At 42.7% G+C, this 17626-nt stretch overlaps 1 protein-coding gene across 12 annotated transcripts in view; it reads left to right on the forward strand.

Moving 5' to 3' along the window:
• LOC144494813 (uncharacterized) overlaps positions 1-17626 on the forward strand; it is a 146751-nt gene that overhangs the window by 86987 nt on the left and 42138 nt on the right. The window lies entirely within an intron of this gene.

Consider the following 17626-nt stretch of genomic DNA (forward strand, 5'->3'; position numbering starts at 1 on the left):
AAAAACAAGGGAGGCCCTTCTGGAGTATAAAGAGTGTGGGAGGGGGTACTTAAAGAAATTAGGAGAGCAAAGAGGAGCCACAAAATATCATTGGCAGACAAGATTAAGGAAAACCCCAAGGCATTTTATGAGTATATTAAGAGCAAGAGGATGAGCAGGGAGTGGTGCCCATTAGAGACCAAAGGGACAATTTGTGCGTGGAGCCAGAGGACATGGACGAGGTCTTAAATCAATATTTGTCATCTGGATTCATTAATGTAGCTGGTGATTTCAGTTGGGATGGTGAAGTTTTAGAGCACGTTAAGATTAATTAGGAGGAGGTATTGGATGTTTCAGTGAGCATAAAGAGGAATAAATCCTCAGGGCCTGATGAGATGTATCTAAGGCTATGGGAGGCAAGCGGGGAGATTGCAGGGGCCCTGATGGGGATATTTAAGTCTTCGCTGGTCATAGCTGAAGTGCCAGATGACTGGAGGATAACTAAAGAGCAGCAGGGATAAGCCAGGTAATTACAGGCCAGTTAGACAGTAGTAGGGAAATTATTGGAAAAAAATCTGAGGCATAGGATTAATCAAAGGGGTTAATCAGGGATAGCCAGCATGGATTTGTGGGTGATCTTGTCTAACTAATTTAATTGAGTTGATGTGGTTCACATGGACTTCAGTAAAGCCTTTGACAAGGCCCCATATGGAAGGATGGTCCAAAAGATTAGAGCCCCCAGGATCCAAGGCAAGGTGGCAAATTGAATCCAAAATTGGCTTGTTAATAAGAGGCAAAGGGTGATTGATGGTGGAGGGTTGCCTTTGCCTTTGGATACAAAATTGGCTTCTTGACAGAAGCCAGAGGGTGGTTGTAGAGAGTTGTTTTTCAAATTGGAGGCCTGTGACCAGCGGTGTGCCTCAGGGATCAGTGTTATTTGTCATTTATATTAATGATTTGTATGAGAATATAGGGGGCATGGTTAGTAAGTTTGCAGATGACACCAAGATTGGTGGCATAGTGGACAATGAAGAAAGTTATCTCCAATTGCAACGGGATCTTGATCAATTGGGCCAGTGGGCTGACGAATGGCAGATGGAGTTTAATTTAGACAAATGCGAGGTGATGCATTTTGGTAGATTGAACCAGGGCAGGACTTACTCAGTTAATGGTAGGGCGTTGGGGAGAGTTACAGAACAAAGAGATCTAGGGGTACATGTTCATAACTCCTTGAAAGTGGAGTCACAGGTGGACAGAGTGGTGAAGAAGGCATTCGGCATGCTTGGTTTCATCGGTCAGAACATTGAATACAGGAGTTGGGACGTCTTGTTGAAGTTGTACAAGACATTGGTACGCCACACTTGGAATACTGTGTGCAATTCTGGTCACCCTATTATAGAAAGGATATTATTAAACTAGAAAGAGTGCAGAAAAGATTTACTAGGATGCTACCGGGACTTGATGGATTGAGTTATAAGGAGAAGCTGAATAGACTGGGACTTTTTTCTCTGGAGCGTTGGAGGCTGAGGAGTGACCTTATAGAGGTCTATAAAATAATGAGGGGCATAGACAAGGTAGATAGTCAATATCTTTTCCCAAAGGTAGGGGAGTCTAAAACTAGAGGGCATAGGTTTAAGGTGAGAGGGGAGAGATACAAAAGTGTCCAGAGGAGCAATTTTTTCACAGAGGGTGGTGAGTGTCTGGAACAAGCTGCCAGAGGTAGTAGTAGAGGCGGGTACAATTTTATCTTTTAAAAAGAGAGTTACATGGGTACGATGGGTATAGAGGGATATGGGCCAAATGCGGGCAATTGGGATTAGCTTAGGGGTTTTTAAAAAAAAAGGCGGCATGGACAAGTTGGGCCGAAGGGCCTGTTTCCATTCTGTAAACCTCTATGACTGGAAGCCTGTGACCAGTGATGTACCACAGGGATCGGTGATGGGACCCTTGAAAGTTTGTAATATACATTAACCGATCGGATGTGAATGTAGAAGGTATAATTAATAAGTTTGCAGATGACACACACATTTGTGGTGTTGTTGATAGTGAGAAGGGTAGTCTTGGGCTTCAGCCTGATATTGATCAGCTGGTAAGTTGGGCAGAGCAATGGCAGATGGAATTTAATTCTAATAAGTGTGAAGTGATGCATTTTGGAAAGTCTAATAAGGATGGGATATAAACAATGAATGATAGGTCGCTAGGGAGTATTGAGGAACAAAGAGACCCTGATGTACAAGTCCATAGATCCCTCAAGGTGGCAGCACGGGTAGGTAGGGTGAGGAAGAAGGCATATGGAATGCTTGCTTTCATTAGCCAGGACACAGAATATAGGAACAGGGAGGTCTTGGTACAACTTTATAAAACATTGGTTTGGCCACAGATGGAATATTGTGTGCAGTTTTGGTCGCCACACTTTCAGAAAGACATGATTGCATTGGAGAGGGTACAGAGGAGATTCATCAGGACGGCAACTGGTATGGAAAGTTTCAGCCAAGGAAAGACTGGATAGGCTGGGTTTGTTTTCCCTTGAGCAGAGGAGGCTGATTGGGGGATCCAATAGAGGTATACAAAATTAAGGCATAGATTATAAGAATGGTCATCCTGACTTGAAACATTAGCTCAATTCTCTCTCCACAGATGCTGTCAGACCTGCTGAGATTTTCCAGCATTTTCTGTTTTTGCTATTGTTAAATTAAGATGTCAGAGTGAAATTAGGCAAAGGATTTAAGCTACAGAAAGGTACCTTGAGGACAGATAACATAAAATTCTTTGTTACACAGAGTAAATAACTTCCAGGTAGAGTAGTCAAGGCAAAACCCAGGAATTATTTGCAAAACATTTAAAAGGTATAATTGGAGATTACATTCAGATCACTTTTTGGATAAATGAATTCAGTTGACTGAATAGTCATCCACATCTAGAATGATCTTGTGAATATATTAGCTAGAAGCACATAATTCATTTTACTAAATCCGAAAAGTTCATCGTATCCAAATAGTTCACTGTACTTTAGTAAGTGTTCAAGGAGTGCTAGATTTTTGACATTTCCTTACATAGTGTGGCTACTGATTAAATAAGACATGTAAAACAGTTTACTATCTTGTCTGTAACTGAACATTACAAAATAATTGAAAACTAAAGTAAACTATTTCATGGGTCTTTTGAATGAGATTGGCTCATGTTTGTATTGTCATGTGGAAGGCAATAAATTAGGATCTGTCTCAGACAACGTCACATGATGCCAGAAGACACGAGGAAAATATTACACAAGGTGCCATGAAGTCTTCAGAATCATTGGCCGAAGCTGCTGCTTCCTATCACGAGTGAGAAATTTGTTGACTAGCATGCAATCCATGAATAGCTTATCACATGAACTGAGAGCCACTTTAATGAAACCAGCAGCAGCCTCACGTACTGTTTGAGTGATCTGAGTGATATCTTCCTTAATTGGTAGGCTTTTAGTGCCTTACTTTGACAGCTGGAAGGTTGTTTAAAAACAAAAAAAGTACTGTTGCAGTTATTAATTTAGCCTAATTGAAGGGCCAAGCCCAAAGTGTAGGGCATTACCTCACCAAGGCTCCAAGCAGTAAAGAAAGGAGGAACTTGCATTGACACAGTACATTTCGTCAACTGGGGATCATTGAAAATGCCTCACTGTCATTGAAATACTCTTGAAGCACTGCTGTATGAGAAATACAGCAACCAATTTGGGCACAGCAAGGTCCCACAAAACAGAAGAGAGATATATGGTCAAATGATCTGCTTTTCTAGCCTAGGTTGAGGGATAAATATTGGCTAGGAAACCAGGCGAACTCCCCAGTTCTTCTTTGAAAAATGCCAAGGATCTAAAGTTCACCTGAGCAGACTTTAGTCTGATGTGGAGATGCTGGCATTGGACTGGGGTAAGCACAGTAAGAAGTCTCACTTGTGAGTCGCATATGAATGTGAGACTTCTTACCAGACTTTAGTTTACCATCTCATCTGAAAGATGGCACCTCCAGTAGTACAGTATAGGTATCGGACTTGATTATGTGCTTAAGTTTCTGGGTGAAGCTTGGATCTATGACCTGGCTGAGAAACCAAGCCACTCTCTCAGCCAAAATACAAAAGACAAGGTAAAGCAAGATTGGAACTGATGTGTTGACCAGTTTAAAATAAACATTGAACAGCTTTCATGAGGCTGACAGGGATATCATGCAAATACACCAATCTGATAATATCAGAAGCAGTCATTTCTAGCCTTGGTAATTAGATGATGCCAAGTAGGTAGTAAACACTACAGACTACAGCCACCATATAGCAATGACTGAGGAAATAGATATTCAAATTGCTGGATGGAGTGCCTATCAAATGGATCCTTTTGTCGTGAATATATTGACCTGCTTGTTGGAGTTGCACTCATTCAGTCAAAAGGAAAGTATCCCATCACACTCCTGACTTGTGCCTAATAGATGGTGGAAAGACTTGGGGAGTTGGGAGGTTATCACTCGCCGCAGAATTCCTAGCCACTGATCTGCTATTGGGAGCCACAGTATTTTGAGGCTGGACCTCCTGGTCAGTGGGAAGTTTCTGGTCAGGTGAGAAGCCCTAGCATGTTGAAGGTGGAATACTCAGTGACAGTAATTCCATTGAATGACAGTGGAAGATGTTTAAATGATCTCTTGTTGAAGAGGGCCAATGCCTGACATTTGTGTGGTTTGACTTAACCCAAACCCAGATATTGTTCTGGTCCTGCTAGATATGTGCATGACTGCTCCATTATCTGAGGAATTATGAATGGAAAACTGAATAAAGGTGATGGCAAGTGGAAAGGATAAGAGACTTTTTTTCGGAGTAGGATGAAAGCAAGCTTTTCAAATGGAATTTTAAAAATCGGCTGAGAATGTAGAATCATGGAAATTTAAGCAGCATTTTGGTCCATGAAGCCTGTGCTTATGCGAGCTTCACACACAATCTGTCCCTGCCCGATGCTCCTGTTCTTTCCATGAGCATTTTAATTTTTTGTTTAAAACTGGGTCAACTAGGACAGGACTGGCATTTGTTCTCCATTCCTAGTTGCCGTTAAAAAGGTTGGGCAGTCCTTTTTGTTTCATTTGAGTAGGAAAATCCATTGTGCTCAAGCAAAGCTGTTGGGCAGGGAGTTCCAGAGTTCTGATATAGTGATTATATGTTCAAGATGGGACGGTGTGAGACTTGGAAGGGGTGATAGTCTTTCCATTAATTTGCTGCCCATTCCAGATAGTAGATGGTGGTGGTTTGGGAGATATTGCCAGTGTTTCTTTGGACTGAGATTTTAAACTGCTTAATAAAATCATCTCAATACTGTCTGTTTCCAATATCATTGTTAATATTGAAATAGTCTTTGTACATAGCATTGATACTAACTCCCGTTATCAGCTCAGGTGGGTTTCTCCGAGGCTATATTTCAGATGGTTGCCAGACCTGTGTACAAACTCAGTGCGGAAATGGCTCTGAGTTTGCAAACCAAATAATACAAATATAATTTTGAAACAATAACTGGGACTATTCCTCCCACTCTGCTGCTGTAACTCTCTAAAAGTATGGCAGAAACATCATTTATGCATATACGTGGAGTTTGTGATGCTCTTCTAGGAGATTTGGCAGTGAGTGGGAGCAACAGCAAGGATATTCAACTCCGTTGATTTTCTGATAGCGCCGAGAATCAATTGTGCAAAAAGAAGTACTTTCCAGGTATCAATGTGATAAGAAGATCTTTGTTGGGTATAGGTGGGAGTGACTGTAAAGTGGCTCCTATGATACCAACCCTTACCAGCATGGGCAGTATTTGTTAAACAGCTGTAACAGGTATGTGCTGATTAACCTGATGCTTTGAAAGTGCCCCCACGCTGTGTTTCATGCTTTATAGGAAGACGAATGAAGATGGAGACTTTGGATAGTTGGCATGAAATTTGTCAATATGTTTAAAATAATTGGCAAAACAGCGAGAGGTTGCAAAGCCATGATGCCGGGTATCTATTGTATTGGTCTCCTGCAGGTCCTTGAGTTTGTGCCTTTTTTTTCATTCTTTCATGGGTTTGGACGTCACTGACAAGGCCTGCATTTATCGCCAATCCTTAATTGTTTTGGAGGGCATGGTGATGAGTCACCTTGAATGCGGTGGAGTAGCTTGCTAGGCCAATCTAGAGAGCATTTGAGAATCAACCACATTACTGTGGATTTGGAGACACATGTAGGCCAGACCAGGTAAGAATGGTAGATTTCCTTCTTTAAAGGGCATTAATGAACCAGTTGGATTTTTACAACAATCAATGACAGTTCCATGGTACCCATTACTGAGACTTGCTTTCAATTCCAAATTTTAATAATTGAATACAAATTCCACCAGCTGCTGTGATGAGGATTTGAACCAGTGTCCCCAAAGTTTGGGCCTCTGGATTATTGTTAATGCAGTGACATTAACATTCTGCCATCATTTCCCCTGATGATGCATTGCATCACTTTACCAATTCCAATAGGTTGGCATTTTAGATTAGACCTGTCTCCTTCCTTGTTTGTGTACTGGGTTGCTGAGCTGAGCTATGTCCCTCATTATCTTATAGACCTCTATAAGGTCACCCCTCAGCCTTTTACGCTCCAGAGAAAAAAGTCCCAGTCTATCCAGCCTCTCCTTATAACATGTCCCGGGAGCATTCTAGTAAATCTTTTCTGCACTCTTTCTAGTTTAATAATATCCTTTCTATAATAGGGTGACTAGAACTGTATACAGTATTCCAAGTATGGCCGTACCAATGTCTTGTACAACTTCAACAAGACGTCCCAACTCCTGTATTCAGTGTCCTGACCAATGAAACCAAGCATGCTGAATACCTTCTTCACCACTCTGTCCACCTGTGACTCCACTTTCAAGGAGCTATGAACCTGTACCCCTCAATCACGTTGCTCTGTAACTCTCCCCAACGCCCTACCATTAACTGAATAAGTCCTACCCTGGTTCAATCTACCAAAATGCATCACCTTGCTTTTATCTAAATTAAACTCCCATCTGCCATTCGTCAGCCCACTGGCCCAATTGATCAAAATCCCATTGCAATCTGAGATAACCTTCACAGTCCACTGTGCCACCAATCTTGGTGTCATCTACAAAATTACTAACCATGCCTCCTATATTCTCATCCAAATCATTAATATAAATGACAAATAACAGGGACTCAGCACTGATCCCTGAGGCACACCGCTGGTCACAGGCCTCCAGATTGAAAAATAATCCTCTACAATCAACCTCTGACTCCTGTCATGAAACCAATTTTGTATCCATTTAGCTACCTCACCCTGGATCCCGTGAGATTTAACCTTATGCAACAACCTACCATGCGGTACCTTGTCAAAGGCCTTGCTAAAGTCCATGTAGACAACATCAACTGTACTGCCCTCATCTACCTCCTTGGTTCAGTGACTCGTTGTGTGCCTCTGGGATCAGTGTTGGGACCGCAATTGTTTACGATTTACACAGATGATTTGGAGTTGGGGACCAAGTGTAGTGTCAAAATTTTCAGATGACACTAAGATGGGTGGAAGAGCAAAGTGTGCAGAGGACGCTGGAAGTCTGCAAAGGGATATAGATAATCTAAGTGAGTGGGCGAGGAGCTGGCAGATGGAGTACAATGTTGGTAAATGTGAGGTCATCCATTTTGGTTGGAATAACAGCAAAATGGACTATTATTTAAATGGTAAAAAATTGCAGCATGCTGCTGTGCAGAGGGACCTGGGAGTCCTTGGGCAGGAATCTCAAGGAGCTGGTTTGCTGGTGCAGCAGGTAATTAAGAAGGCAAATGGAATTTTGTCCTTCATTGCTAGAGGGATGGAGTTTAAAAACAGTGAGATTATGTTGCAGCTGTATAAGGTGCTGGTGAGGCCACACCTGGAGTACTGTGTACAGTTTTGGTCTCGTTACTAGAGAAAGGATATACTGGCACTGGAGGGAGTGCAGGGGAGATTCACTCGGTTGATTCCGGAGTTGAGAGGGTTGACTTAGGAGGAGAGACTGAGTAGACTGGGGCTATACTCATTGGAATTCAGAAGAATGAGGGGAGATCTTATAGAAACATATAATGAAGGGAATAGATAAGATAGAAGCAGGGAAGTTGTTTCCACTGGCGGGTGAAACTAGAACTAGGGGGCATAGCCTCAAAATAAGGAGAAAACAGATTTAGGACTGAGTTGAGAGGAACTTCTTCACACAAAGAGTTGTGAATCTGTGGAATTCCCTGCCCATCAGTGAAGCAGTTGAGGCTACCTCATTGAATGTTTTTAAGGCAAGGATAGATAGATTTTTGAACAGTAAAGGAATTAAGCTGAGCGGGCGGGAAAGTGGAGTTGAGTCCACAAAAAGATCAGCCATGATCTCATTGAATGGCGGAGCAGGCCCGAGGTGCCAGATGGCCTAATCCTGCTCCTAGTTCTTATGTTACCCCTTCAAAAAACTCAATCAAATTTGTGAGACATGATTTTCCGTTCACAAAGCCATGCTGACTGTCCCTAATAAGTCCTTGCGTCTCTAAATGCCTGTAGATCCTGTCTCTCAAAATACCTTCCAACAACTTACCCACCACAGATGTGAGGCTCACTGGTCTATACTTCCCAGGCTTTTCCCTGCAGATCTTTTTAAACAAAGGCACAACATTTGCTACCCTCCAATCTTCAGGCACTTCACTTGTGATTATTGATGATTCAAATATCTCTGCTAGGGTACCCACAATTTCCTCCCTGGCCTCCCACAATGTCCTGGGATACACTTCATCAGGTCCCGGGGATTTATCTACCTTGATGCGCTTTAAGACTTCCAGCACTTCCTTCTCTGTAATATGTACACTCCTCAAGACATCACTATTCATTTCCCCAAGTTCCCTAACATCTATGCTTTTCTCAGCACTAAATACTGATGAGAAATATTAATTTAGGATCTCTTCCACCTCTTGTGGATTCGCACATAGATGACCTTGTTGATCCTTAAGAGGCCCTACTCTCTCCCTAGTTACTCTTTTGCCCTTTGTTTTTGAGAAGCTCTTTGGATTCTCCTTTGCCTTATCTGCCAAAACAATCTCGTGTCCCCTTTTTGCCCTCCTGGTTTCTCTCTTAACTCTACTCCTGCACCCCCTATACTCTTCAAGAGATTCATTTGATCCCAATTGCCAAGGCATGTCATGTGCCGCCTCCTCCTTTTTGACCAGAGCCTCAATATTTCGAGTTATCCAGGGTCCCTACTTCTACCGGCCTTTCCCTTCACTCTAAGAAGAATGTGCTTACCCTGAACCCTGGTTAACACACTTTTGAAAGTGTGCCACTTACCAGACTTCCCTTTGCCTTCCCACAGACTCCCCCAATTAACTTTTGAAAGTTCCTGCCTGATACCATCAAAATTGGCCTTGCCCCAGTTTAGAATTTTAGCTTTTGGGCCAGACCTATCATTCTCCATAGCTATCTTAAAACTAGTAGAATTATGGTCAATTCTAATCAGTATTCTGTAACTTGATTTTCAGTCCAACGCCGGCATCTCCACACCCTGAAATGATGTGGGTTGCACATGAAAATTTACCACATTCTTCCCTTATCCCCAACCCACATGATCAACATCTGAATGTTCTGCTTTCAGCCGAGGCACTGGGATCGACATGACCTGCACAAGACTGCACAGTTTGGCATGACCACAAGGGTGGATGTTCAGCTTCAGTTACATTAACCTAAGGCAGCGCAGCCTACGATGCCTGGTGCTGATCCCTATCAGCGCTGTGTCCCAAAGTGATCCCTCACTAACAATTCTGCCATCTGCCCTTCCTTATTTCCCAAGAGGGAGGACAAGTTTTGCCTCCTCTCTAATCGGGCCAGCCACATACTGAATGAGAAATTCCTCCTGAATACACTCAACAAATTTCTCTCCATCCAACCCTCTAATACTATGGCTGTCCCAGTCAATGTTGGGAAAGTTAAAATCCCCTACTATTACCACCCTATTTTTCTTGGGGCTATCTGTAATCTCCTTACATATTTGCTCCTCAATTTCCCGCTGACTATTTGGGGGCCTATAGTACAACCCTATCAAAGTGATTTCCCTCTTATTTCTCAGTTCTGCCCATATAGATTCAGCGGCCGAACCCTTGGATATACCCCCTCTCAGTACGGCCGTGATGCTTTCCCTAATCAAAAGTGCAACTCCCCCTCCTCTCTTACCTCCTGTTCTATATTTCCTATAGCATCTGTACCCTGGAACATTGAGCTGCCAGTCCTATCCCTCCCTTAGCCATGTTTCAGTAATGGCTATAATATCCCAGTCCCATGGACTCATCCATGTCCTGAGTTCATCTGCCTTGCCCATCAGGCCTCTTGCATTGAAATAAATGCAGTTTAATCTGGACTTCCCCTGTTCTCTGTCTTGCTTTTGCCTGATCTGTCTGGTACTAGAATTACTGACACTGCCTTTACTACTTAATGTGCTCTCTTTAACTTCTGTGCTGTCCTCAACCTTCTCTTCTGTCTTCCTACTGCTTTGAGTCCCACTGAATGTCGTAAATGTCATCAACATGTCATTACAATGCCTGCTTGCCAGAATCCTTCATTCACACTGCATTTAAGAGTCCACGTCAGCATGCAATTAGAACAACGCGTTTCACAATGACTTTTAAATGACCTGCACTTCGCTCGGTATTCCGGGGTAAGTTTGCAAACTTCCCTCACACAGCGCTGATAGGGATCAGCACCAGGCATCGTAGGCTGCGCTGCCTTAGGTTAATGTAACTGAAGCTGAACATCCACCCTTGTGGTCATGCCAAACTGTGCAGTCTTGTGCAGGTCATGTCAATCCCAGTGCCTCGGCTGAAAGCAGAACATTCAGATGTTGATCATGTGGGTTGGGGATGAGGGAAGAATGTGGTAAATTTTCATGTGCAACCCACATCATTTCAGGGTGTGGAGATGCCGGCGTTGGACTGGGGTAAACACTTGAGTTTTAACAACACCAGGTTAAAGTCCAACAGGTTTATTTGGTAGCAAATACCATTAGCTTTCGGAGCGCTGCTCCTTCGTCAGATGGAGTGGAAATCTGCTCACAAAGAGACACAAAATCAAGTTACAGAATACTGATTAGTTTGTGAATCTTTACAGCTAATCAGGTCTTAAAGATACAGACAATGTGAGTGGAGAGAGCATTAGGCACAGGTTAAAGAAATGTGTATTGTCTCCAGACAGGACAGCCAGTGAGATTCTGCAGGTCCAGGCAAGCTGTGGGGGTTACCGATAGTGTGACATGAACCCAAGATCCCGGTTGAGGCCATCCTCATGTGTGCAGAACTTGGCTATCAGTTTCTGCTGAGCAACTCTGTGCTGTCATGTGTCGTGAAAGCTGCCTTGGAGAACGCTTACCCGAAGATCAGAGGTCGAATGCCCGTGACTGCTGAAATGCTCCCCATGCCTCGGGACATCCTTTCCTGCAGCGTATCAGGTAGACAACGTTGGCCGAGTTGCAAGAGTAGGTCATCAATCATTTCAGGGACCAGGACTCCCCAGCATGTCCATAGGGGCCTTGAGTCTGTAATCACAGGTGCGTCCTTGAACCAAAGTGAAGCTTTAGAAACAAATGCCGACTCTTGTATCTCTTTAAGGAGGCCTGATGCCAACAACTGCGCTCATGGCTGTAAAAACTCTGGCAACAAGTAGTCCAGTACATCGACCCCATCTACATTATTGTTTATGGACAGTAGAATGTGAAGGAGGCGCTTGGCTTGCCAAAGTGAGGTACAGAACCCTCAAGACAAAGGGACAGCAGGTGTCCCGGGTGTATAGATGTTCTATGTCTTATCTGCAGATGAGAGAACCAGTGTCGCTGACATCTGCACATGTCAAGGGGTCTGCAGGATTTGGTACCATAGGGCCTGGGAGTGGACCCAGTGTCAGTAAACATAACCATCGTACTCCACATCTACGGCACTGGCTTCTTCCAGGGCTCCACTGGAGACCCCTGCAGGAGCTCAATCTCCACCCACAAATATATCCAGGTGATCCCATGCCATTTTTGCAAAGGCAAGCAAGCCAGGAGGCAAGAGCACTGGCCTTTGTTGAGATTTCTGTATTCCCACAGGTGCAAGATGCCAACAACTGTGCTCATGGGTATAAAAGCTCCCTGGCAACAAGTAGTCCAATACGTCGACCCCACTTGCTCAGTGTGCATCTGGTGTGTGTAATGCAGGTTTGCACCAGATATCCAGGAAGCATCTACGACTTTTATATCTTCAGTCAATCACAGTTTCCAGACTTCCTCAAAGGACCACAGAGGATGCCAGGAGGAGATGAGGTAATTTGCTCTGCATCTCCCTGCTGCCACCTCCCCACCCCCCCCCCCCCCCCCCGCCTTTCTCTCTCACACGCACACACACACACCACCTCCATCAGTCACACTTGGAGACCCCACTGCTGTAACTAACTGACACACACCCACACTGTATGTAACTCTCCTCCGCTTACTGCATTTTGCTGGAAAATACATTTCTTTTATTGGAAGAAGTGGCTGCAGTTTTAGTCAACTTCTATTTCATGGAGAAGTCTTTTGAAATAGACTTTGCTTGCTTTGCTATTTGCTGAGTGAGTAGACTTTGTTTGCTATGATGTCAGCTGACCATGACATCAATCATCATGCAATGCTGATTTGATGTCATTTTGGAACTTAATGTTAACCCCATCTCTTAGACACGCATGGCTGAACATCCACTCAGCAGCAGGAAGGACCCCTCTTCCCTACAACAACAGCTCTTTAAAGGCATCAACTAATTATAGGTTGGTTGCTGAGAGATTTCTATTGGCTGTTGCTACAATTGTTTGATACTGTCCAAAGTTCTTTAAATTAGCCAAAGGCAACAGCTGAAGCATTTTGTCCTGACTTCAAGGCTTCGGTGCTAACCAGCTGCTTCCAGACATTGAAGCAGTAGGGGGCATTCCCCTAGGAATACAACATAACTTGAAGAATGAGTAGAGGACAAGCAGAGCAGGATAGTCTGCTAGGGGAAGAAGAGAGAATGTCATGTCAACCTACTGTGTTTAGGAAGCAATTCTCCCTAGAACCTTAGTGAGGAATAGTGTGTGAGCCATTTGTCCTTCATTGTCAGGCCACCTGTTGGAGCCACAGAAGTATCCTCAGGATCACACTGCCGGTGGTTGAGGCTGATTCTGGCAATGACATTTGTTGTGTTGGGCTCCTTCCAGATTGACGCTGGAGATGTTTGCAATGTTTCAGTTTGCTGCGTAGTATTGTATAAGGGCAGTCACTGAAGATCTCTATTCAATACATTTCATTCACTCTTGTCCGAGAACAACAAGCAGTGCAAATATAAGGTTTATCAAGAATTGCAGGAGAAGCTGTGTAGTACTTGGTAGAGTAGGTACCAAGAATCATGGTTGTCTGCTGCATGCTATTGAACCTTGTCAGTCGGAGGCCACAGCTTTTTCCACTATCTATTCAGCAAGAAACTGAGGAAGAGGGAAAAGGAGTAGGCATCCTAGAAAACCTCTTTCTGGACATGCTTTCTGAAGAACTGTTTCATGTGTGATAACCATAACTGCAATATCCCAATTCCTCAATGGTCCCACACTTTGTCTTCCTCTGTTACCAATCATTAAAGCATCTACTTTTTCACAATCCTAAAGTAAAGGCCACCCAGAATAGACATTCCAAATAAAAACAGCAGGTCTGGCAGCATCCATGGAGAGAGACAGAGTTAATATTTGAGTCTGCCTGGCCCCTCCTCAGAGCGAAAGGGAGGGATTATATACTGTGTGTGAGGGAGTGGAGCAAAGTTGAAGGTCAGTGATAGGTGGGAGCTAGGAAAGATTGCAACAAATATGTGTAAGGCACAAGACAGAGGAAGTGTTCATGGCAGTGGGAAGGACTAAAAAGGTACTGATAGTGACATAAAGGTAAGAATGTGTTAATAGGAGAACAAAGGTCAGTGCTCAGTGAAAGCAAAACTTAGTAAATGACAGGTGACCCAGTGAGGGAGGGATTACGAAACCTTAACTCTGTTTCTCTCTCCAAAGATGCTGAGTTTTTACAGCATTTTCTGTTTTTATTTGATTTCCAGCGTCCATGATATTCTACTTTATTCCAAATAAAATGTAATCATATTGCACACAAAATTGAACTCGTCTTATATATTCCTGTCGTGCTTGGATCTATATGGAATTTTACATTGAGTTTGAGGGTGATAAATTTATGTCTTATAGGCTGGGAAAATAGATTAAAAAGTATATATAAATGGTGACAGATGTTTAAGAAATTTTAATAATTCTCAAAGATACTGGTGTAGGGAAATAAAGAAACTGAAAAGGATCAACCGTCTGTGGTGAACTAAGGAGGTTTAAGGACGGTATCAAATTGAAAGAAAGGCATACGATGTGAAGATAAATGGTAGGCCAGAAGACTGAAAGTTTTAGAAACCAGGATCGGATGACATTAAAAAAAAGATTGAGGGAGGTAATAGATTGGGAGATAACTAGCAAAAAACACACATAAGAACAAACAGCAATAGTTTCTTCACATACATAAAAAGGAAAAGAGTAGCTAAAGTAAACATTAGTGCCTTAGAGGATAAAACTCTGGAATAATGGTAGGCAAGACTTTGAACAAATATTTTGCATATGTTCTCAGGATAGACGACTCCGAGAAGTAGGAATTGGGGGATTTGGAGGGAGGAACTTAAAACAATCATTTTGACCAGGAATAAAGTAATAGGCAGACTAATCGGATTTAAGATTAACTAGTCCCCTGGAGCTTCTAGCAGAGATGGTGGCTATTTTCCAAAATTCCCTAGATTCTGGAACAATCTCAGCAGATTGGAAAACTGTAAATGTAACAACCTATTCAAGAAATGAATGAAAGATATTGATGATGGAGGATTCACTGATGGTAATGCTATTGAATGTAAATGGAAGGTTGTTAAATTCTCGCATGTTGGACATGGTCATTGCCTGGGACACTTGTGTAATGTGGATGTTACCTGTGACTTGTCACCCAAGCCTGAATGTTGTTCAGGTCTTGCTGCATGCAGGCACAGATGGCCTCAAATCTGCAGAGGCATGAATTGAACCAAACTGCAACCATCAGTGAACATCCCTTACATTTGACTTTGATGGAAGGAGAATCATTGATGAATTAGCTGAATAGGGATGGGCCTGGAACACTGCCTTGGAACTCTTGCAGTAATGTCCTGGGGAAGAGATGATTGGGCTCCAGCAACACAATCAACTTCCTTTGTGCTCAGTATAACTCCAGCCATCATAGAGCCTTTTACTAGGCCTCTTCCCACCCAACCTCCCCCATATTTACATTAACTTCCTGGACTCTTTGATGCTAGACTTAATCAAATGCTACCTTGATTTGAGGACAGTTTCTCTAACCTATGGAATTCAGCTCATTTGGCTATCTTTATTCCACAGCTTTGAGGTCTGGAGCCAAGTGCTCCTGGTGGAATCCAAACTGAATGTGAGTGAGTGCTATTTCAAAGCAATGTTGACAATGCCGAACATTATTTTAGCTGAGAGTAGACTGTTGGAAAGTAATTGAGTGGATTGGATTTGTCCTGCATGTTGTGAACAGGACCTACTTGGGCAATTTGCCCATTGTTTAGTAGATGCCAGTGCTGTAGCTGTACTGGAATTGCTTTGCAAAGGATCTGGCTGGTTCAAGAACATAAGTATTCAACACTGCAGCCAGGATACAGTGAAGGCCCATAGCATCTTCTGTATTTGTACACTCATCCATTCCTTTACGTCAAGTGGAGTCGAATTGGCTGCTCTCGGGGACCTCGGGGGAAGGCAGATGCAGATCATCCTCTCAGCACTTCTTACTTATGGTTGCAAATGCTTCAGCCTTGTCTTTTGCAATGCCTTTACCATCATTAAGGATGGAGATGTTCATTGAGTCTCCTATGCAGTGCTGCCGTTGATCTCACCTGTTAGTTATATGATCTCTTAGTTAGCATGAGTTGCTTTCCTGACTTGGTGCAACCATCCTGGGGGAGTGTACACGTGTGCATCATAGTAAACTGAATTTACAACCACCTAATGTGATAATTGTAGGTTGTGGAAAGTAACCAAGCATTAATAATGCTATAATAGCACATTGGGTCAAATCAACAAACAAGTCTTGAAACTTCTAGAACAGATATTTTTCAACTCTCTGGCATAGATATTATATTTAATTTTCAAAGGCCTGGCTATTTAAATAACTTGAAAGCTTAATAGACCTTAAATAACTTGAAAGCTTAATAGACCTTATCCACCCTTCAAAAACATTTACAACCTTTAGAGAGGTTGTAAACGGCTAGATAAAGCCCTTGCACCAGCAAAATCAGAAACTCAGCAGTGACCGTTGACATCTCCAACCTAACAGAAATGAAATCCATCAGAAATTTTGGCAGGATCTCCAGATTTGGGTTCTGTCCACTATGGCTCTGAAAATCCAGCAGTGTTTCTCTATCATCAGAGTCATGCTACTCTTTCATCTGATGGTCTTGCACCACTACTGGCCAGGTGCCCGCTCTTGAGCATCTGAAAGGCGAAAAACACAAGGATAAGGTTGTGGTAATACAAAGGTGGAAAGTAAGAGGCGCACAACCTACTTGCTTCAAGTAAACTTTGCTTTAGAAAAAGTGGAAATGTAAGTTTATAACATATCAAGCAGTGTTGAATACCTGACATCCAACTGGAAAATTGAAGGGTAAAGTAACTTCTCAGACAGAGTCTTTCATGGTGATGCAGATCAGAGGCAGGAATGAAATACTGTTGAGAAGGACATTCCTTATCCTCCTCCTTCCTTTATGCTGGACAAAGGTCAGTGTGTTATTACAGTGTCCTAGTACACACTTTCTCTGATGGTGTTTCCTACAGCCAATATGGTAACAGTCAATTTGCCAAGTTGAGTTAACTTGTCTAAAAGGCTTACTGAGATGAGTGCATTCGTAACCTGAGGGAGTGTATGCATTTGGCCACTGTGGAGGAAACAAAGCTGTACCATTATCAAATTGTCCCACCTACACACTGTCCCAATACAAGTCACTGAAAAATCACCCATCACGTTTGCAGCTGAAATGCTCTTGATATCCTACCCCATTGCATCTGAACAAATCATGAGTGAGTCCAGGGTGGAACACACCGTCCAGTGGTATAGGGATTGTGTTATTGGATTTAACCACCCAAAAAAGCAGCATAGCAGAATTACTTTGGTTTTTAGAGCTGAATGATTTGATAACAGCTTTGTAATAAAGAGCAATGGTGACTCTAACAAGGAATTTTATCCACCTTGAGGATTTTTTCTTGGTATTCCCTCCTGGTTCCATACTGTAATTTGACATATACCCGATGAGGATAGGTGCAAGGACTTTGGTTTTATTCCTTAATCGTCGATTGTAATTGTTTTTTAATTTATAAAGATGAATGTGCTAATTCAGGATATATGTACATAACTATTTATGTATTCATTGTAAAGAACTCAGTCAGACAGACTTCCTTGAGTTCATACAGGGAATAAAGAAATGGCAGAGGAATTAATTCGTACTTTATTCATGTCTTCCCTTGTGAAGACTGAAGCAATGTACCAGCAATGCTGAGGGAAACATGTTTTAGTGAG

Source organism: Mustelus asterias, chromosome 6 (genome assembly GCF_964213995.1).
Source record: "Mustelus asterias chromosome 6, sMusAst1.hap1.1, whole genome shotgun sequence".
Lineage (NCBI taxonomy): Eukaryota > Metazoa > Chordata > Chondrichthyes > Carcharhiniformes > Triakidae > Mustelus > Mustelus asterias.